The sequence below is a fragment of the Rattus norvegicus genome, chromosome 7 (genome assembly GCF_036323735.1).
Source record: "Rattus norvegicus strain BN/NHsdMcwi chromosome 7, GRCr8, whole genome shotgun sequence".
NCBI lineage: Eukaryota > Metazoa > Chordata > Mammalia > Rodentia > Muridae > Rattus > Rattus norvegicus.
Window position 1 is genome coordinate 120765716 of NC_086025.1, and position 22283 is coordinate 120787998.

The following is a 22283-nucleotide window of genomic DNA, read 5'->3' on the forward strand; positions in this document are numbered from 1 at the left end:
TCATGAGAGTTCAAACCCTCTCTGCACTTCCCCTCCAGAGTTCTGATATCAATTTCCGTTACTGGAACATCCACAAGGTGGGGACCCCAGGACATGTGCAGTGTGAGAGAACCACATAAGGCATAGCACGAGAGGTCACATGGTGGGGTGTCTAAGGAAGGCAAGATGGTTGAATATTCCTACTGGGATCTCTGCCCCTCGCTCCTACTCTGTATCTTGATTGTTATATGGCCTTGTCTTGGGAGATGTGATCAAATATCTATTCACTCTGGTAGGGCAAGAAGGACAAGCTCAAGAAGTTTTCTAACCAAGTCTAGTGTGGCAAAGCAGTGAGCTGATTGGGGATCTGCAGAACCATGGATGAGTCTGCATGCCTTAAGATCCTGTAGTTCTCTATACGACTTACAGACAGCTCCACAGAAATCCTCCATTTCTCTGAAGCAAGCTCATATTATCTTGGGGGGGGGGGTTGTGAACCTTGTACTCATCTGAGCTCCCCCAGCCCAATGTGCTTTATTTATTTAATGAGTCTTAATGAGTCCCCTCCTCCTTTCAGGAGAGGATGCTTCAAATTGGAGGAAAGAGCGACACCAAACAGCACTTGTTGTTAGCTGGCTTTCCCAGGCTCATTTACTCCAGCACCAGTCCCTGCAAGGTCGTCCCGGCAAAGTAGCCAGTCACTGGGAGTTGGCTAACACATCAACTGTGTCTTAGGTTAAACAGCTCTTGGGACCCAGTCCTAGAGTGAACACCACTGAATCTGTGTCTCTAGATGGCCATATGTGAGCTAATATAACCCCCTCTGTGAGGTGGACTTAGTTATGTCCCTGGGAAGGGTTGTAAGGATTTCATGAGATGTGGCATGATGTCCTCAACTGGGACTCTGGAGGAGCCCTATTGAGGCTCCTTAAAGTGTTATCCTTGATGTGAGATTATGGGGCTCCATATTGAAACTTCTCAGAATGCCTTGGACCTTGAGTTGTGGCCATCTCTCTAGAGAAATGATTAAGCTGTAGCTCCTTTCTCACTTCCTGTTAGGAGTTCGGCGCCTGGCCCAAACCCTCAAGTGATTGTGGCATTAGGATCCCAGAACTTCTACCCTAAGCTCTGGCTTCTCCCTGTTGTGCTGTGGAAGCTTCACAAAGCCTAGAGAAGTTCCTTAGTGCACCAGGGCCCCTGATGAGCAAGCCAGCCGTTCTGAGGACACCCTCACGACTTTCTCAAACTAATAATCTCATGTTGATGGACAAAATTAGTCTCTGAATTCTAATGAGACTGTGCACCCAGGAGACAGACAGCCCATCTGAAATTAAATGAGAGAAACTGCTACTTCTGCGGCTTCTTTAGAGGCATATTTGCATTCTGTCAGCTTCCATTACTAAGGCCTGGTGGACATCAGGAAGGAAAGGAGCCCTCTGCTAGGCAGGTCAGGGCATTGCAAAGCCTGCAGAGGCAGTGGGCACTCAATCAGGCCTGTTGTTCAGGTGACTTCTTTTTGGTGACTTCTCTTTTCTCTGCCCCTTCCTCTGTTGCCTTGTCAGAAGCCAGTGCCCCCTCCTACCTCTAGATCCTGTTTGAGGGACATGCAGTCAGCTAGCCCTTCTTCTTGATGCCTTCTCCTCTCAGAGTCTCACTGTCCAACCCAGAGCCAATGATTTGCAACCTCCACCAGCTGAGCTGCTCTTACATTGGTCGGGTCTTGTGAGACTGATATATGGACCTGAGCCACAGAATACTTTTCCCGTGTGCAACACACACACACACACACACACACACACACACACACACACACCATTAAATAAAAGTGAGTTTTGGTAAACACCTATTATCTCAGCACTTCCTAGGATGGCAGAGTGGAAAGAGCCTGGCTATATAGGGAGATTTTTTGTCATATTTAAGTGACCTAAAGACACATCCACATTTTACTCTCTGCTGTTGGAACAGGGTTTCTTCAGGTGTCAGAATGTCCTTTTACATCTCTAGTTTAAAGAATCCGGCTCTCATGAAGTTTAAGAAGAAGGCGCACTAAAGTGCAGATGCTTCAGTCCTTTTTAGAAGGGGAACAAAAATATTCATAGGAGAAAATATGGAGACAAAGTTTGGAGCAGAGACTGAAGGAAAGGCCATCCAGGGACTGCCCTACCTGGGGATCCAGCCCATATACATACAGTCACCAAACTCAGACAATATTGCTGATGCCTGGAAGTGCATGCTGACAGGAGCCTGATATAGCTGTCTCCTGAGAGGCTCTGCCTGAACATGACAAATGCAGAGGCCGTTGCTCACAGTCAACCATTGAGCTGAAAACAGGGTCCCCAATGGGGGAGTTAGAGAAAGGATTGAAGGAGCTGAAGGGGCTTGCAACCCCACAAGAACAACAATACCAACCAACCAGAGCTCCCAGAGACTAAACCACCATCCAAAGAGTACACATGGACAGACCCATGGTTCCAGCTGCATATGTAGCAGAGGCTGGCCTTGTTGGGCACCAGTGGGAGGAGAAGCCCTTGGTCTTGCCAAGGCTTGACCCACCAATGAATGGAAATGTCAGTGCAGGGAGGCAGGAAGGGGTAGGTGGGTAGATGGGGGAACACCCTCATAGAAGAAGGGGATATGGGACAGGGGGGCTATGAATGACAAACTGGGAAATGGGATAACATTTGAAATGTAAATAAATATTTCTAAAAATAAAAGAAGGATCTAACTCTTTGCATGGGCTTAGCAAAAAAGTCTCATGAAAAACAGCCAACCACACAACAGATCTGCCAACCCTGAAAGTCCCCAGGGTCCCAGAGCTTCCCAAGACCTAAGCAGCAATAAGGCGGCTTGTTTGTTTGTTTAGAAGGTTGGAGCAAGCTGTGACCCTTTAGCTTCCACTGTGAGCTGATTAGGACTTCTCTTTCCCAGTATAAAATGAAAAACCTAGAGGGTAGCAACCTTCTGAACCCGAGCATAGTTCGCTCTCAGAACTGTTGAAGCTGCCACAGAGTCCCCGTGGCTAGTGTCTGTCTCTCTTCCCTGCCTGGCCAGAAGGGTGGACTCTGAGTTCTTGGAAGGATCTGACGAGCACATGGGAAGACCGAAGTGCAGCAAATGAGTGAGGTCACACCCAGGTCTTCTGTGCCCATTGGAAAGAGTATGAGTCATGCTGTATGGGGCTCAGGACAAAGATACCTGCATCCAATGAGGGAGCTGTCTGCTTTTCAAATGATTTTACCCAACATCCGAATCACAGTTTGCCCCAACGACCTCTCCCTTCAAGTCTCACGTCAGAAGTATAATACAGGCAGATCATTAAGTCAGCCACCAGAGCTAACAGCTGACATTGGCACTAATTGTAATTAAAAATTAGCATAGAAATGTGCTTTTAGGAGATTAAAATTATTGGTGGGTCCTGACCCCTGTGCATCACCCTAAGTGATGGACGACAAATGAGGCCCGCATTAAATAAAGTCCGTCTAATAGGCTTCGGAGAGAGAAAAGATGCAGATTCATTGATTTTTTTCCCTTTCCCCTTGATTTACAAACACATCTCCTGCATAGATAAACAGCACACGCCAGGGCTGCTGGTGTACACCAGACGCCACACTGCCTTTGAGAGGCCGTATCTTCATCAATTTCCATACAGGGCCTCGACCTCTAGTAACAGCTTTGTGCTGTAAGCACTTTCTCTACTCAGCAAATTGCATTACATATTAGAAATATTATCTCCGTGCAGCAAAGTATCAGTTAATGATTAGCCAAGTGGCTAAAATGCGTGTCAGAAAGAGGATCTGGATTTCACGGAGCAATTACTGGGTTTGCGTTCATGGGCAGGATTTACACTGTGGGCACTGGAGGCTCCTATCAGAGGCAAAGGGACACAAAGACAGATGTGTCAGAGTGGCATCTGGCACCTCCAGCTGCCTTGTCTCCACTGTGTCCACTAGAGTTCCCACGTTCTGTTGACAGACAGCCCCCTGGGTAAGTTGGAGGCTTCTGCATCCTTTAGGGTGGAGGCTCTAGTGGCTTATGGGGAGGTAGAATCCCGAGACAAATGGCTGACAGCCTGCATGAAATAAAGACAAAACAGGCATGGCCTTGTGTTCCTGGACTATATGGAGATAAGAGGTCAGTATACCAGTGGGATCAGGTAAATAAGGAGCAGGGACAGGCTAGGTATCATGAAGAAACGCTAAGTCCAGGGTACAGCACACAACACAGGGAAGGGATGGCTTCATTGCCACAGCCAGGTCCTCTCTGAAAGGATGGTCCCTGACTAAGGATGGTCCCCAAGGAGGTCCTAGAGCAGTGGTATGAGAAGAGTGATTCCAGGCATGTGCCTCTGTCTATGAAGCTTTGGGGATGACAGGATGGTCAACTGGGATGGAGGAGAGAGGATGAAAGGAGAGAGGGTGGGGGTGAGCTGGGAAAGGGTGCATAATAAAACCATGCTGTAGGGATGCTGAGACTTTCATGAAGCCACACTGCAGGATCCTGGGTCAGAGAGGCCAGGGCCAACCCTGCTTTCCAAGGGGTTTCTGGCTTCTTAGCAGAAATTGGGATAGAAACTGGGGCAATTCGGAAGAGAGGGGTGAGGGAAGGACTAAATTCTGCACGTGTACTGTGAATCACTTGGCAGTAGGCTTGGGAAGGCTAATGGGGAGAGGGAGAGCCCAGGGAACCTCAGCTCATGGTGCTGAGGGCACCTGGTAGAAAGTAGGAATCTGGGTAGGCTCTGTGTGTGTGGGGGGGGGGGGTATGGTGTAGTGTAGTGGTGGTGGTGGCGGCGGCGGCGGCGGCGGCGGCGGTGGTGGTGGTGGTGGTGGTGATGGAGCAGTCATGAGGCTAGCCCATATGCCTCTGGTTTTAGCCATCTTCAAGTGGAGTAGAGGGAAGGGATTGACTTGTCCACTCTTCTGCCTTTCCCTCTTATATGTCACTGTGTGCTGACGGTTTTCATTTAGGCTCCACAATCTCCCCTCATCATCGGAGGTGTTTTTAGCTAACCATTCGAGGCAGGGAAAGTTGGCTGATTCGAGACCTACAGGGCAACATGAGAATCGGTGTGTTTTGGGGAGGTGGTCTGTTCCCTCTTATCCCTGGCCAGAGCCCCTACCTTTAAGACCCCAAAGGTTACTTGGTTGGATGTTTGGCTCTTCCTCCTTCATAGACATAGTTTTGGTGCCCAGGACTCCTGAAGAAGTGTACACTCCTGAGTCACAAATTCTCACAGCCTCTGTCCAGCGGTGACCTTTAGACTCCTCAGCAACCTGGTTCCTGTGAGATCCACAGCTCAGCCCTTATGGCATTCCTAGTGGTGAAACAAGCCCCCTCCACCTTTCCTGTGAGAAGGTACTTTTTCTAGGACAGGACTAGCTGTCCTGCTCAAAGGCCACCTGACACTCGCGGGGCCCTATCTCTTCCACAACCTTTGTCCAGGGCCAGTGAGTACCATAGCTGGCCAGGTCTCCAGTGCTTTGGGGCCAAAGGTTATTGAAATAGGCTTGGTCCAAGAGGCTGCCTGGAGCTTTAGAAACAGGTTTCAGAATCATTAAGATTCCCGGGGCTCATGCTTCTCTGGACTTGGGAATGAGTGGGCAAAGCAGGGTGGAGACGGCTCTTTAGGATTATTTCTTGAAATGAGGTGAGCTGGCACACATCTCACCTGTCACTGCTGCCTCGTGAAAGCCGGGTTTTGGCTTGAAGCCTTAACTCCTAGAGATTAACGGACAATGCAATCATATTCCCGAGAATTGGGTCCTGAAGTCACGGAAAGGGATGCCGTTGGGGTCACAGGGGCAAGGTACATGCAGGCAGTTTTATTAACCCCTCTGCGACCTCCAATACCCCCCCTCGGGTCCCTCTGCTAGCCATGGGCAGCCAGTATTTGCTGGTTTGGGTGGGGCATCTCAGACAGGGATCCCAGAAAGACAAGAGGGGCAGGCGTCTTGCTTTTCAACCTGCTCTTTTAGGCTGTTTGAAGAATATCCACTGTTGCTTTTTGGTGTCAGAGTGAATTATTTAATGGGGAGTGAAAACCTGCCCTCAGAGTGCCTTTCAGAACACGGAGGAATTAGGATCTTAGATTTGTTTTTCTTAATATCTCTCTTTGTTTTTCCCGGAGGTGCCCTGAGAGAGCCAGATCTTGGCTCCATGCAGCCTAAGAAAAGGCAGTCTGGGCTCTGTCTTCACTTCCTCCTGCCCTATCCACAAGCTACATGACTCCCAGGAGTCGGTTTAACTCAGCACATATTGGCCTTGTTCAGCCTATGGCAGTCCATCTGGCACCTGCCCTCAGGCTGGCTTAGGGGATCCCACAGTTCACCCCATTTCCTGCACCCTCTCTCTTGCTCCACCAGGCATCCTCTCCTCTACTGACCTCAGGGTCTTGTGAGCCCTGGGAGAGGTAGGTGACTTTCCCCATGCTTGTCCTCTCCTTGTCCCTGGGCTTAGACTCAGTGCTGCCCCAAGTGAGTGGGGAGCTCTGAAGATGGGACCCCAACAACCTCCTCACACTTCACATAAGATGTTCTGCCCCAGGAGATGCAGTGAGAGCCAAAGCTGGAGCCCCAGTACCATCACATTTCAGCTTTGCAGAGGGACGGCGGTTGGCACCGGCAGCCCTGAGATCTCCAGGGCACAGACAGGTAAGGGGAGAAAGCAGAAGCTAAGATAGAACCTGGGGCTCCAGAGGCAATGATGTCAGTTCACGTGACCATCATCTGTGTGCAATCTTGGCTCAAAGATGGGTCTCTCTGGGCCCTTAGGCATCCAAGCTTACTGTTTTAGGATGGAGAGTGGGGGCTGGGGTGGAGGAGTGGTTCCACAGCCCAGTCAGGTTTCTGGGCTCCAGACAAGCTGCCCACCTGGTCTGTACTTCTACTATCTGCTTTACCCTGAGCCCTTGGACTCTGGGCACAGCTCCACTGTGTGTGTGTGTGTGTGTGTGTGTGTGTGTGTGTGTGTGTGTGTGTGTACGTGTGCCATGTATATGTGTGTACCTCTGGAGGCCAGAAGAAAGCATTGGATGCCCCGGAACTGGAAAAACACGAAGTTGTAAGCCAACCCAACATGGGTGTTGTGAACTAAAGCAGGAGTCAGGCAGGAAGTTGGGGCAGATCGCCAGGGTGGGCAGTGTGTGCCCTGGATTGTAGTGCCTCTGAGCGCCAACAGAACCTAGCTTCTTAGTACCATATCCTTCTTGCCCCATGCATAAGTGGTAGTGATCTTTCTGATGCTACCACTCAGTCCTTGAAAGTCCCACCTGCCCAAAGCAACATTCTGGTGATCTGTCCAAACTCACCAAGCCCCAAACCCCGACTGCTGCTAATTCCTTAATAAAAGAGTGTGCTTATAAAACCCGACAACATCAAAGGAGGTTTTTAAGCCATGTACATTAGACCTTTCATGGGGAATAGCAGGGAATAGCTAATGACAGGCAGGCTCAGTGGAACAGATATTTCATCTAATACCAGTTTCGAGAAAGTCAATTGCTGGGTGATTTCTGCAGATTAAATTACCTTTATTTGGAGGTCACCTCCTGCAGCTAGATTGAGAGAGACAGAGTCACAATATCAATGCCATCAGCGAGGTGTTAATTCCCTCCACAAACAAGGGTGTCCTGCCTGCCTAACACTCTAAAGGAGAAGGATTTTACCAACCCCTCTCTAATATTCACGCCCACATTGAAAGGCAGATGTGTAGGTTGCATCAGGGCTGTGCACGTTCATTTAAACAACTCCTTGGTAGTGTTCAGGGAAGTGGTGGCATTTTTCCAGCCTGTGTCCTGCTATGCTGGGAGTTCCGTGAGCAGGGAAAGCAGATCACTGAGGGTAGGTGGGAAACTGGAATTCAGGTAGAGGACCAACAGCCAATTCTCAAGGTCAGAACTTCTGGGGAGCTGTATCCTCCCAGGCTGAGGCCACATCTCCTGTGCTGACATTGCTCTGGCATGACCAGGAACCCGTGAACAGTAGGATCCATCCCTCCGTGTGCCATGGAGGAGGCAGGGTTTCAATTGATTCAGCTCATTTTGCATTCTTTACTTTTCAGTAGCCTGGAATCAGATTGGTTTAAAGAGTGAGCAGGTGAGTGCAGGGTCAGAGGCTGTACCAGGCTTCCTAGTGGCTAGTAGCCAAAACCTGACCCTTAGAAGAGATTGAGTGAAGTCCCTTACTCAACACTCCTGGGATGAGGGACACACACTCACACTGTGGTGTGTGTGTGACAGAGATTGGGGTGCAGATAATTCCCAAGGATTCTCAAGCTTGGACTCTGCCTTCCCCAGATTCAGTGTGCAGGAAACCTTCATCTCTTATAGCTTCGTCTGGAAAAACTGGAGCTGGGACTACTTACAGGCTGGGGCTTGCAGTGTCCCCAGAGCTTGGGGACACCCTTCATGGTCATTTCTCCCACGTGGATTTTCTGACTCAGTCAGTCTGGTGCAGAGGATTTCTACCAAGCCACCAGGACTATTTCCAGTAGCTCCTTCCATTTCTCACGCCTCCCTGAAATCCCTGCACCCCTGACTTTTGTTTTTAATCCCATAGCCTCTTACTTTTTTTCTCCATCTTTATTAACTTGGGTATTTCTTATCTATATTTCAATTGTTATTCCCTTTCCCGGTTTCCAGGCCAACATCCCCCTAATCCCTCCCCCTCCACTTCTATATGGGTATTCCCCTCTCCACCCTCCCCCCATTACCGCCCTGCCCTTAACAATCACGTTCACTGGGGGTTCAGTCTTGGCAGGACCAAGGGCTTCCCCTTCCACTGGTGCTCTTACAAGGCTATTCATTGCTACCTATGAGGTTGGAGCCCAGGGTCAGTCCATGTATAGTCTTTGGGTAGTGGCTTAGTCCCTGGAAGCTCTGGTTGCTTGGCATTGTTGTTCATATGGGGTCTCGAGCCCCTTCAAGCTCTTCTAGTCCTTTCTCTGATTCCTTCAACAGGGATCCCGTTCTCAGTTCCGTGGTTTGCTACAATTCCATAGCCTCTTAATCTATCCTATTCAAAGTCCCGATGCTTCTTGACATCCTTGGGTAAACCTCTCAACTACTACATGTCTGTCAGAGCAAGTGTGAGTGGCCATTACCTGGAATAGGTCTTGTGGTGAAGGGGTTGTCTTCATTTCTTTTCTAATGTTGTGGTGAAATACCCTGACACAAGCAACTTAATGAAAAAAGTTTATTCTGGACCGTAGACCATCACGGCAGGGAATTCAAGAATAGAGCTGGCTCTTCTCTTCCTGCCCCATAGCTGCCCTCACCTGTGTTTCTGGCAGAGAAGGGAGCCCACCACTGTCTTTATTGTCATAAGATTAAAATGACACATTAGCTCCCCATAGAGTCCCCACCATGCTCTGCGGTTTCCCTGAGTGTAAATTTACATCTGCTCAAATTTGCTTCTGGCTTTGCTCACGTGTGACTCGTGGTTCCCAGGCAGGTCTTACACAATGCTTGTCCAATTTATTCATGGGTTCTTTGTCTCTTTTGTTGCTGTGTAAATGGGATCTGGCCTCCTATTGTATCTTCTGAGGGTCTGAACATATTATCACACTGTCTTGTGAGCGGTGTTCAGCGGGAGCCTCATTCGGGTTTCAAGATTAGATTTCTTCAAAAGGCAAAGGCCCGGCTCCTTCCTCTTCAAATCCTCCCCATCTCTTGAGGAAAGTCTTGCCCTTAATAGGGGAAAACAACATTGGAAGTGGATTAGGACAAGAGAGTGTGGATCTTGGACAACAGACTGATAGTTGCTGCCTCTTGATGTTATAATCCTTGAGCTGAGGGGATAGCCTCAGCTCACTGCACTGGACGTTCTGAGTCTGTGTGTGAAGAGATGTGCTTGTTACATGCTCAACCTGTGCAGGACTTGCCCTGGAGAGCTTGGAAGTAGTTGACCAAGCCAAGAAGGTCCTCAAGGGGTGAGGCCTAGGATACAAGCTGGTTCCTGCTTCTGGTCAGTATCAGGGTTTCTTACCAGACTGGCCTTGCCCGAATGCCCTAGGGTGACAGCCAATTTTTAGATTCCTTGAAATGTCCCTTTTACAGATAGACCTATTCACATTCTTGTGTGCCTCTAGCTCAGTGGTTCTCAACCTGTGTGTCATGACCTCAATGATCCTTCCACAGGGGTCACCTTAGAGCGTCAGAAAACACAGATATTGACATTATGATTCAGAACAGTAGCCAAATCACAATTATGAAAATAATTTTAGAGTTGGGGGTCACCACAATATGAGGAACTGCATTAAAGGGTCACAGCACTAGGAAGGTTGAGAATCACTGCTCTAGCTGATCGTAAGAGTTCTGCTTTTGATGTTAGTGGAGGTAGGGAAGGGCACACAGATGGCAGAGAGGAGCAAGGGACCAAGAAAAGCCTCATGGAGCTCCCTGGCATAGTCCTGTTCTTAGTCATCTGTGATTCCCCCACCATGAACCCAGGTCTTTATATTTCTAGCAGGGAATAGGTTCGCCTCCATCTCTATCACCACCTGAGAACTGCAAAGTCAGAATAACAGTGAGGTTGTCAACTGCAGATGGCCCTTCCTTGACTCCTCTCTTCCTCTACCACACCAATATTCCCTCAGGCTCTGGGCCATCCCTAGACCGAAGTCTCACTGCATTTGCAAAGAAGGAAGAGCTGGAGCTCAGTACAATTACATGAGTCACCCAAGTCTTGGGACCAGTCACGGTCCCCCAGACAGTGACCCATGCAGCAGATTGTTCTTAAAGTCTGGCTCCGGCTCCACAATAAGCCTCCTCTCAGCTGTGTGTAGATACATGGGCCTCTCTCTCTCTCTCTCTCTCTCTCTCTCTCTCTCTCTCTTTCTGTGTGTGTGTGTGTACACAGCAGTGTGTTGTCATGTGAAGACGAGTGTGTTTGTGACACATAAGTGTGTGTGCACTTTCAAGTCTGTATGCACACATGTGCACTTTCATGTGTATGCATACGTGCCCATGGGTGTATACAACATAACCATAGGTGAGGTTTTCTCTTTCCCAGGCTGACATTTACTGTCTCCTCACCAATTTTCTGTAGGGTCCCCATCTGTGTGCTGGGTGAAATGTGTGTAGGCCAGCCATAAGTCTTCTTAGGGTCCTTGGAACCTGCGGTCTCAGAAGACAGTTGGTGTGAACAGTCCATTCCTGTAGTTTTTCTCCAAGAGCCTGGGCTTCAGGCAGACAGACAATTGTATCTCATGTGGGATTGTTGGTGGGAAAAATGTTACTGGCTTTGTTCTTAGATGGCCATGGCTCTTCTTCTAGCTTCCTGTTGTGGCTGCTTTGATCATCCCAGGTCTCTTCTTGCAACTAAGGATGTATTAGGAGAGACTATGAATCCTTGACTTGTGCTCTCCTGGGTGTTTAGAAATTAATACCCAGAATCAGCACACACAGTCAGGCTCTACTGCCAGAGAATAGTGTGCCCTGGTGAAAGATTAGACTGGGTGCTTCAAGGTGGGTTTGGGCCTAAGGAATGGGCCACCTTCAGATCCAAGTGCTCTTCATATAATCTGTGTGACAAAGGTCTCTTCTGCCTTCAGGCTGGTGTAGGCATGCTCCTCACAGGGCATCTACATCTGCTGGTCCTCTGCTATTGCCTGTGCAGCATAGCTGAATGGGTGAATTGTTCCACTTAACCTACCATGTACTCAATCCTTTGGCTTCCCATCCAACTCCATTCCATCATATATGCTCTGCTCTGCTTCCTTATTCAAAAGCAAGCCCAACCAGGAGAGCACATTCTAACCAATCTTCTAGAAATTGCTCAAACCTCCTGAGAAATGGATGGTACCCTGGAATTCCATTCATCACTGACCTCATCACTGATGCTGGGCAGCCCTGCTTTTTTGTTTTGTTTTGGGATTTGAGGAAACCTGAGCACTGCTTTCTTCTAGTGCCTGCCATGTGGCCTTGTGTACCTAGGTTAATGATGCCCTCACTCTTGCCTTGGCCGTCTTTCCCCTGAGAGGCCTATGGTTATGTGTCTATGTCTAGAGATCTGTTCAAGAGGCTGGTGACCAGGAATCCCATGAGACTATACTCTCTTTCTAAAGGTAGAGCAGGGCTTCTTGCTCATGGTATACTTTCCATTCCTTATCCTTGCAGGCCACAGAGCAGGGAAATGTGGGATAGATGAAATGGATAAAAGATGGATGGACCAATTGGTAGATAAGTAGGTGGGTAGATGGATGGATGGACCAATTGGTGGATAAGTCAGTGAGTGGATGGGTGGGTGGATGGATGGATGGATGGATGGATGGATGGATGGATGGAAAGAAGGATAGATCGATGGGTAAGTAGGTGGGTGAATAGGTGGAAGAATGAATCAATGGGTTAGTGGGTGTCTTTGGGTTTTTCTTGCTGTGTAGTGAGATCCATGACCATGGCAACTCTTATAAAGAATATTAATTAAGGATGGCTTACAGTTTCAGAGGTTTAGCTGCCAGGAAACATGTCAGCATACAGGCAGACATGGTGCTAGAGAAGGAGCTGAGAGTTCTACATCTGGATCAGCAGGCAGCAGAAAGTGACTGGCTTGAGCTTCTGAGACCTCAGTACCTGCCCCACAGTGACACACTTCCTCCAAGGCCACACCTTCTAATAGTGTCATGCTCTATGGGCCAAGCATTCAAACACATGAGTCTATGAGGGCCATTTCTTTTCAAACCACCACAGTGAGTGCATGGAGTGGTGAATAGAGGTACAAATCAGAAGATAGGGGTCTGTCCTTAGAGCTGTTTGGTAAAGCCCAATTCCAGGAATGTCTACCTGTTTATTCCCTAACTGAGCAGAGCCGGCCTTTTCTGAGGAACCATAATATCCAAGGCCAACACGCTCCCAAGGGAAAGAGATAGAAGAGCATGTTTCTGACTCTCTAACCAGCTTGGCCAAGCTTCGGCAGACTTGTCTGTGCTCCCAGGTCTATGAATGCTGTTGCATCCCATTTGAGAGAAAGCTCCAAATCTCAGAGACCCCTTTAAAAACAATGGCTCTCATTTACTCCCTATCCCATCATGCTCTCTTGTCACCTCATCTTTTACTGCCCTGTAGATGCCCTGATTGCTGCCATGAGTATAGAGCCTTTCCCTGTTGGCTTTTCCTTGCTGGCTGGCATCTGAACTTGGCCATGACTTCAGCAGCAACCTCTTGAATAAGGTCTCCACTTATCTGTCCAGGCGTTATTTTGCTTTGTAACCATTTCCCAGAGACTGAGACTTGGAGACACTGCTGTTGTGTTCCCCACACTTTTGGGAGCATGTGACTTGACAGTTGACACCCAGTGCCTCAAAGGGGTACAGGTTCTCAACAAGGTTGCCTTGTGGCCACACTTTTGATCAGGCCCAAGTGGGATGACTATCCTGAGAGCCACTGAATGCTGGTGATAAATACTGAGTCACAGTTCTTCACAGTCACACCCACTGTCCCCTAAAGTAGCAGTTGCTGTTTCCTGGTAGAGCCTCACTAAATACTATTCAGCTCATTGGATTCTTTGACCTACTAAACCATTCCCAGTTTTCAAATTTGGTCTATTGAAAGGTTTTCATAATGATCCTTCCTTTTTTAAGGTTGGACAGTAAGAGAGGCCAGCCCATTTGGCCACTGGGTGTCCTGAAAGACCCTGATAGGTACACCTGTCCCTTCCACTAAGCGAGGGCCATCTACCAGCTAGATGGTACTTCACTGGGTGAATGTTAACTCTAGGATGTCCACACTCTTTGGACTCTTGGTCACTCTAATCCCAGGTCCACCTCATCTAGTCTGTCACCCAGTAGGGACATAAGGTGACTTCTCCTACATGATTGTCATTTTCATTAGTCAATATGGAGACTCTTTAATAATTAACCACAAACTTGGAAAAGGCTGAGGTTCCCTTAGATCTGCCACTCCAGGCTCCTGAAATTTTTTTTAGTATGTTGGGTATCTCAGGGACTTCATGCACTTAGACCAGTTACTCCCCAGCCTTCAAGAATATCTGTCTTGTCATGTCAAAGTCTCTGTCACGTCCTCAAGCACAGGTTCTTTAAGAGACCCTTGCAGCTAGATGATGCCTCTTCCCCTCAACACCAGGGAATTTGGAGCTTCCATGAATAACAAACACACCCTCTTTCCTCTCTTGTTTTCCTCCCTCCTTTCATTTTCCCTTTCCTCCCTCCCAGTTCCTCACTCCTTTCTCCTGTCTGTCATGACTGTAAGCTCTATTTGGCCTGTGTGGTAATCTACTTGGGATGCTGGACATGGCTGAAACTATGTCCTCTCTCAGATCCTGAAACCTTGCCTGAGAAACTGAGGCTGGATGTGAGTAAGATGTCTGCTTTGGCTGGTTTTAAAGTTTGGAGAAAGACACACAGTGGTTATGTAATGACATCCACTCCCTGTATAAAAACGCACCCCGTCCTCCTCACATTCCCATCCCCCCTCCCTCAGGCAGAACCATCTTGGAATGGACTCTGTGTAATGTCTATTTGACATATGTTAACTGATGAGACTGGAATCTAAGAAGAGACCAGCAGCCTCCCTGCTGTCCCGATGAGGACCATCAGGCGGACTCCAGCGTGGAGATTGCAACCTGTATCTCCCAAGGTTCCTCAGCCCAGCATCCCTCCCCACTTTGCTTGTCTGAAGTGTGATGAGAGATAGTTGTTCACTGTTGTCATTCATTTTTATTAAGAGCTTGAGATACACTGAGAGCCATTAGCGCTGAGGAAGAGGGAGCAGCGGGCAGTGTTGCACTGTTCAGAGGGTCTTCCTCTCATGCGCTTCAGAGTCCATTTGTCATCTAGAAATGGATGTAGAGATGGTGCAGAGGGAGACACAGCTCATGAGGAGGTGATCACTGAGTGCTTTCAAACACTCTCAAAGTGCTGTTTGGGACAGAATAATCCAGATAGCACTGATCTGAGAGCCTGGGGAGTACAGGAAAGCTCTTTGCAGAACTCCTGCTGCTGGGGGCAGGGGCAGATCCAAGTACAAATGGCCTACTGTGACAGAAGTCACCAGGACCCACTACTACACTTGTGCTTGATTGAAACCACATTTATGGGACACACACACACACACACACACACACACACACACACACACACAGAGAGAGAGGGACAGAGAGAGAGACAGAGACAGAGAAAGAGACACAGAGAGACACAGAGACACAGAGACAGAGACACAGAGACAGAGACACAGAGACAGAGATAGACAGAGAGACAGAGAGAGACAGAGACAGAGAGACAGAGACAGGGAGACAGAGAGACAGAGAGATACAGAGACAGAAAGAGAGACAGACAGACACAGAGACAGAGAGACAGAGAGACACGTACACAGAGAGGCATACATGCACACAGTCATAGAGGCACATACATACACATAGGTTCTGCACATATCACATAGACACATGAACACACAGACACCCAGAAGCTTTGACTACTTAGCTTGGATGTCTACTGCTGTGTGGCAAATTTTGGCTGGAAGCTGCTTTTCAGCATCCTGGGGCAACAGTGTGGCTGGTGTGTGCTCATTTGGAGGTCTGATGAAGTGGTCACTGTCTCCACAATCTGCCCTGGCTTCTGCTGGATTTGAAACCTCATGGGCCATTGACAGGCGCCTCCCTTGGTGCCTTACAATGGAGCTCCTTCATCACAAAATGCCATAATGAATGAATGGTGAATAAAATGGGCTGTATTGCCCTTTTGCTTAAATTTTGAATGTATGTGCCCATCTGTATGTTTGTGCACACCCTTATGCCTGGTGCACACAGAGTCTAGAAGAGTCAGAAGATCCTCTGAATCTGCAGGGAATATTACAGTTGATTTTAATCTGCCAAACTCAGAAAGAGTAGCCAGTGTTCTTAAAGACTCAGCATCCATCTAGCCCATGGGTTACCTTTCTGAGATTCAGCCTCAAAATGACCTCTTCTTTCTTGTTGGGAATAAGCCACATCTCTTTGCCTACCTTCTATTTATTAGATGTATGACCTTGGATTTGTCCCATATCCATGGGCAGGGGAAGCCTTGGGAGCACAGATCCCAGTGGAAGAGTTCCCAGCACCCTTCACATAAGTGGCCCCAGCAACCACTGAAGACTCTTACTACTAGAAGACGTCCCTCGTATCTGTGGTGGGAGGCTGTCAAGCCATCCTCTGCTGCATGTGCCAATGGACTGCATCTGAACACCTGAGGGTGAGGGGAGCTCAAACAGAATTGCTCTGGACTCACCACTGGCCCGGAGGCATTGCACTGTGTTAGTTGCAGAGATCTGCCATTCCCTCAGGTGTTCTGCCTTGATGGAGAGGTCTTTTCCAAGGAGTAGAAGAGAGAGATGGGGAGCGGAGCCAGCAGGAAACCAGTGCTCTGGTGGAGGAGGAAACAGGTTCTTGTTTGCATTGTGAGTACCTAGCTTCAAGTGTCCCTGGTGGTGAGTCTTGCTTCTGCTGGGTCCAGAAACAGTGCCTGCCTCCCTGGAAGAGAGCAAGGCAGATACAGTCCTCAGAGCTGATGATCCCCTGAGGCCTCAGCAAGTATGGGTTTTCATTCCTTTTTATTAATGTGCAATCTCTTCATCAAAAGTGGATGTCTCGTTGAGTTTCTAGTCTTCAACTACTTATTAAAAATCAAGCCAAGTTGGAACAAGAGCTGGAAAGATGGCCTTTCACGGGAGTGGTTGGCAGAATGGGTTTCAGCACATCAAGTTTCACACTGCTTTCCTGAGCAGGGGAGTGAGAAGAGGGAAAGGAAGAAGAGGAAAGGAGGAAAGGAGAAAGGAAAGGGGCAGAGGACAGGTGCAGAAGGACTAATAGACCACAGGGTAGGAGACCCAACAAAGCATTTAGTGTGACAACAGGAGCTTGGAGTCTGGGGTAGGAGCTAGGCTGAGAAGGAGAGCATCCAACAGTGCTGCCCCCTTGAAGGTGCTGGCCTCATGCTGACTTAGGCTTAGCCAAGGCTGGGTTCTATATATGGGATGGGTTTAGCAGATTAGAGGTGAGAACTCAAGGCCATGCAGGGGATGTAAGCATATCTGTCTACCATTTAAATATAATATGTCTACTATCTCTCATCTGTCATATGTTTCTATCAGCTGTCTATCTGCCTACCTACCTGCCATCTATTCTATCACTATAATCTATCTATCTATCTATCTATCTATCTATCTAATTATTTATCATCTACAATCATTTATCAATTATCTACATATTCATTTATCTATTATCTATTGTCTATATCTATCAGTTTTATATCCATCAATCTATTTGCATCTTCTATCATGCACATATTCTATCTATAAATCATTTATTATCTATTATGTCTACTTGTCATCTATTTGTCTATCAGCTCTTTTCCATAATCTATGTATCTTTTCTTATCAAATCAATCCTCTGTTATCCATTGATTGAACAGCAGGATTGTCTTTTAGATTAAGAGTAATAAAAATGGGATATTGTTCTTCCACCATTACTGCCTCCTGGCATTCATCCCCAGCATGAGCCAGAGTTCTGACTTAGTACATTTTCCTTCTCTTTGTGCTTGTTTATTAGTTCTTGGAGAATATCAAACAATATCTCATGACCATAATCACTACTTCCCTCTCTCCCCAAGACCCAAATCTCCCCTCCCCTTCCAACTCTACTCACATCTCTTTCAAGGCAAGTGCTCCCAGCAAACGCTCCCTGCACTTTCGTTCTTCCCAAAAGTCTTTTTTTTCTTTCACAAACAAAACAAAACTCTTAGCTTGTGAGTTCACCAATTTCTAGAATTTTATTGCCATCATTAATTTACAACTTTAAAAATTGTGCTAAAATATGCCTGGCTTTAAAGTGCACCGTTTGGACCATTTCAGTTGTATCATTATGTGGCATTGAAAGTTCACAGTGCACAGGGTCATTCATCTACAAACCTCTCCACCAGCCAAAGCAAAGCTCCACATCCTCATGTCCCATCTGCACAAACCCAGAAACCATCATAGGGGCTCTGCAAACATCTATCTATCTATCTATCTATCTATCTATCTATCTATCTATCTATCTATCTATCCATCCATCTATCTATCTATCATATATCACCATCTATCATCTGTCAATCATCTGTCTATCTACCTATCTAATTTTTCCATTTTATATCCATCCACCTACGTACCTTTCTTCTATCATCCACATGATTCATCACTATGAATCTGACCACTCCATACTCCATGTAAATAGTATCATTCAGAATGTCTTGTTTTGTAATGACTAATGACAGTGATTGTATCTTCCAGGTCCCATTTGTACTGTGTTGTAAGAAAGTCCTTCCTTCTTAAAACCCAGCAATTTCCCCTGGCATCTACAACCCTTGGCACATTTCACTTGTCTATTGATGGGCACTCCAGTAGCTGCCACATTTACACTGTTGTGAATAACACTACTGTGGTTTCAGTGTGTGAGCATTTCTTCGAAACTCAGTTTTCAGTCTATTTAGGTATCATTCAGAAGCGGACTTTCTAGATGCATGGCAATTAATACCATTCTTATTTTTTTTTTGAGAAGCTGCCACACTGTTTTGCACAGTGGCTGCCAAATTTTATATCCCTACTGTCAGAGAAATAGCATTTCAAAGTCCTCCCATCTTCACCGGCGCTTACTGCAGTCTGTTTTAAGGTGTATTCTAATTGGTGTGTGCTGATTAGACTCTTGTAAATTTTTACTGGAGAAACGTCTATACAAGTCTTTGATTTTTTTTGTCTTATTAATTCTTTGAGAGTTTTATATACTGTGTTTTGATCATATTCATACCCTAACTCTTCCCTGTTCATGTTCTCCCTTTTTGCCCATTTAACTATATATCCTTTTGTATTTGGATGTGTGGTCTTTCAAAGGAGTATGGTCAACTTACACCCTTCCTTTCCCAGAAATATGCATTAACCTACAGCTCTGTTGCTATGGGTGGGATTTCATGCCCAATTTCCACCTCCGTGCTTGGATTTGGTCTAGCTTAAGTTCATTCAGGTTTTGCGCAGGCTGTCATGTGTGAGCTCAAATGAACAGCATCCCTTCTGTGTCCAAAGATACTGTTTCCATCGCCTCTGGCTCTTACATTTTTCCTACCTTGCATTAGTTGGGGTTCTCTAAGGAACAGAACTGATAGGACGCATATACATGGAAATGTATAAGAATGGCTTACAGCCTGCAGTCTAGCTAGTTCAAAAAATGGCTGTCTCTCAGTGAAAATTACAAGAATCCAGTAGTTGTTCAGTCCACACAGCTGGATGTCTCAGCTGGTCTCCCCTGTATACCAGAATTCCAAAAATGTAGGCTCTAATGCCAGTGGAGATGAGCAGGCTTTCTTCCTCCATGTCCTTTACGTAGGCTGCCAGAAGAAGGTATGGCCTAGATTTAAGGTGAATCTTCTCACCTCAAAAGATCTGGAGTAATGGTGAATCTCCTCACCTAAAAGGATACTTATTAAAAGTGAGCCTTTCTGCTTCATATGGTTTTATTTATATATAAAAAAATCCCTCACAGATGTACATAGCCACTCCAGTTTTAGTTAAATCTAAATGTAGTGATGTAGACAGCCAAGAGTCGTCATCCCTTACAACTTCTTCTACAAGGATCCCTGGGCCATGAGAGGACAAAGCGCAGCACATGTGTGGAGCTAAGCATTCTGCTGTCTCCTAGATTCTGGCCAATTGTGGGTCTTTCTGTTAACAACATCTACTATAAATAGAAGCTTATAAGTTGCTAGAAGATAGTTTAATGCTATGTCCACTTAGCAAAATAATGGCGGAAGTCAACTTGTTTGTTGTTGAGCTTCAGGCATGTGTATAGTCTGCATGTTGGTCTCTTATCAGATATGTGATTCCCCCATCTTCTGCTTGCCAGTTTATTCTACTTAGGAAGTATAAGTTGTAAAATTTTTTCCTAGAGTCCAGTTTGCCTCTCTCACTGTGTTGCTGCTCTCGGTTCCCTGTTCAATAAGACACCACCCTCACAATGCTGGGAAGCTTTTGCCTTACATTTTCTTCCAAGAATTTTGATGTTTTAAGTGTTACATTTAGATCTCAGAGCCCATTCTTAATTAATTTTGTATATGTGCATATAGAGGTCCCAGCTCATTCTTTTGCACATGAGACCTAGTTTCTCCAACCCCATTTACTGAGTGGACCCCTCTTAGCTTGCAACCTATTTATTTTTCTTGCCTAATGGCTTTAGCTAGGCCTTCTAGTGCTGTGCTGAGCAGAAGGGTTAAAGCGAGCATTTTGTAGCTGATCTTTGAGAGAAGCATTCAATTTTTCAACACTGTACATGTTACTCTTGAAGTTTCACGTGTATTGTGGTGGTCTGAATATATTTGGTCCAGGGAATGGCACTATTAGGAGGCATGGCCTTGTTGGAGTAGGTGTAGCCTTATTGGAGGAAGTACATCACTGTTGGGGGTGGACTTTAAGACCCTCCTCCTAGCTGCCTATTAGCCGGTCTTCTTCTATTTGCTTTCACAACACAATATAGAACTCTCAGCTCCTCCAGCACCATGCCTGCCTTGATACTAGCATGCTTCTGCCTTGGTGATAACGGGACTGAACATCTGAACCTGTAAGCCAGTCCCAATTAAATGTTGTCCTTTATAAGAGTTGCCTTGGTCACGGTGCCTCTTCACAGCAATGAAAACCCCAACTGAGGCATATGTGGTTTTATTATGCTGACATTTTCTTCTAATCTCTGTTTGTTGAGTGTCTTTTTTTTTTTTTTTTTATTTACTTGAGTATTTCTTATATACATTTCGGGTGTTATTCCCTTTCCCGGTTTCCGGGCAAACATCCCCCTCCCCCCTCCCCTTCCTTATGGGTGTTCCCCTCCCAACCCTCCCCCCATTGCCGCCCTCCCCCCATAGACTAGTTCACTGGGGGTTCAGTCTTAGCAGGACCCAGGGCTTCCCCTTCCACTGGTGCTCTTACTAGGATATTCATTGCTACCTATGGGGTCAGAGTCCAGGGTCAGTCCATGTATAGTCTTTAGGTAGTGGCTTAGTCCCTGGAAGCTCTGGTTGCTTGGCATTGTTGTACTTTTGGGGTCTCGAGCCCCTTCAAGCTCTTCCAGTTCTTTCTCTGATTCCTTCAATAGGGGACCTATTCTCAGTTCAGTGGTTTGCTGCTGGCATTCGCCTCTATATTTGCTGTATTCTGGCTGTGTCTCTCAGGAGCGATCTACATCCGGCTCCTGTCGGTCTGCACTTCTTTGCTTCATCCATCTTGTCTAATTGGGTGGCTGTATATGTATGGGCCACATGTGGGGCAGGCTCTGAATGGGTGTTCCTTCAGTCTCTGTTTTAATCTTTGCCTCTCCCTTCCCTGCCAAGGGTATTCTTTTTCCTCATTTAAAGAAGGAGTGAAGCATTCACATTTTGATCATCCGTCTTGAGTTTCGTTTGTTCTAGGGATCTAGGGTAATTCAAGCATTTGGGCTAATAGCTTTACTTTACTATGGATGATGGTTGAATTTCGTCAAATCCTTTTTCTGCATCATTTGAGTTGAACACATGGTTTTCTTTGAGGATGCTACAGTAACTGATTTCTTCTCACAGTCAGGACCTCCACAGCATCCAAGATACAAGTTCCTCCTGGTCAGAGGGTGTGGCTATTTTAATATCCCGACTAAAATTGTTGGCTAGTGCTTTGTTGTATATTCACAAAAATATTGGTCTGTAGTTGTATTTTATTCCAGTGTCTTTAACTGGCTTTGTTTTCTAGACCATGCTGATCCTACAATATGAGTTAGGAAGTGTGTGAGACCAGTATACATTCTTAAAATGTTTTCCTTCCTCGCTTTTGAAAGATAATTTTGAAGAGCATAGAATTCTGGGTTGTTGTTTTCTTCTCTAACACTTTAAATATTTCACTCCAGCCTACTCTCGCTTGGGTGGCTTCTGAGGGGAAGCTAGATGTGGTTTCTTAATCTTTTCTTTAGATAATGTGGTTTACACGCTGAATTCTTTCATGATTAATAAAAGCACTTTGATTTTATGAAGTTAGAGTATGGTGTGCCTAACTAAAAGGGTTTGAATATTTAGGGGTGGGGAAAATACTTGATGCAAACTCCAATCCTTGGTTCTGTGTTTTGGTACCTGCTCCCAATTCTAGTGAACGTTAATCCTCATCATTTCAAACATGTTCCTTATTCCCTCCTCTCTCCCCTGCCATTCCCATCACATGCATTTGTACCTTGACAGTCCCTGAATATCCTGCTCTATTAGTCAATCTCTGTGCCCTATTCTTTTAGTTTTTAGACGTCCTCAAGCTTAGAGACTTCTTTTTCACCTCAGCTATGTCATCTGCT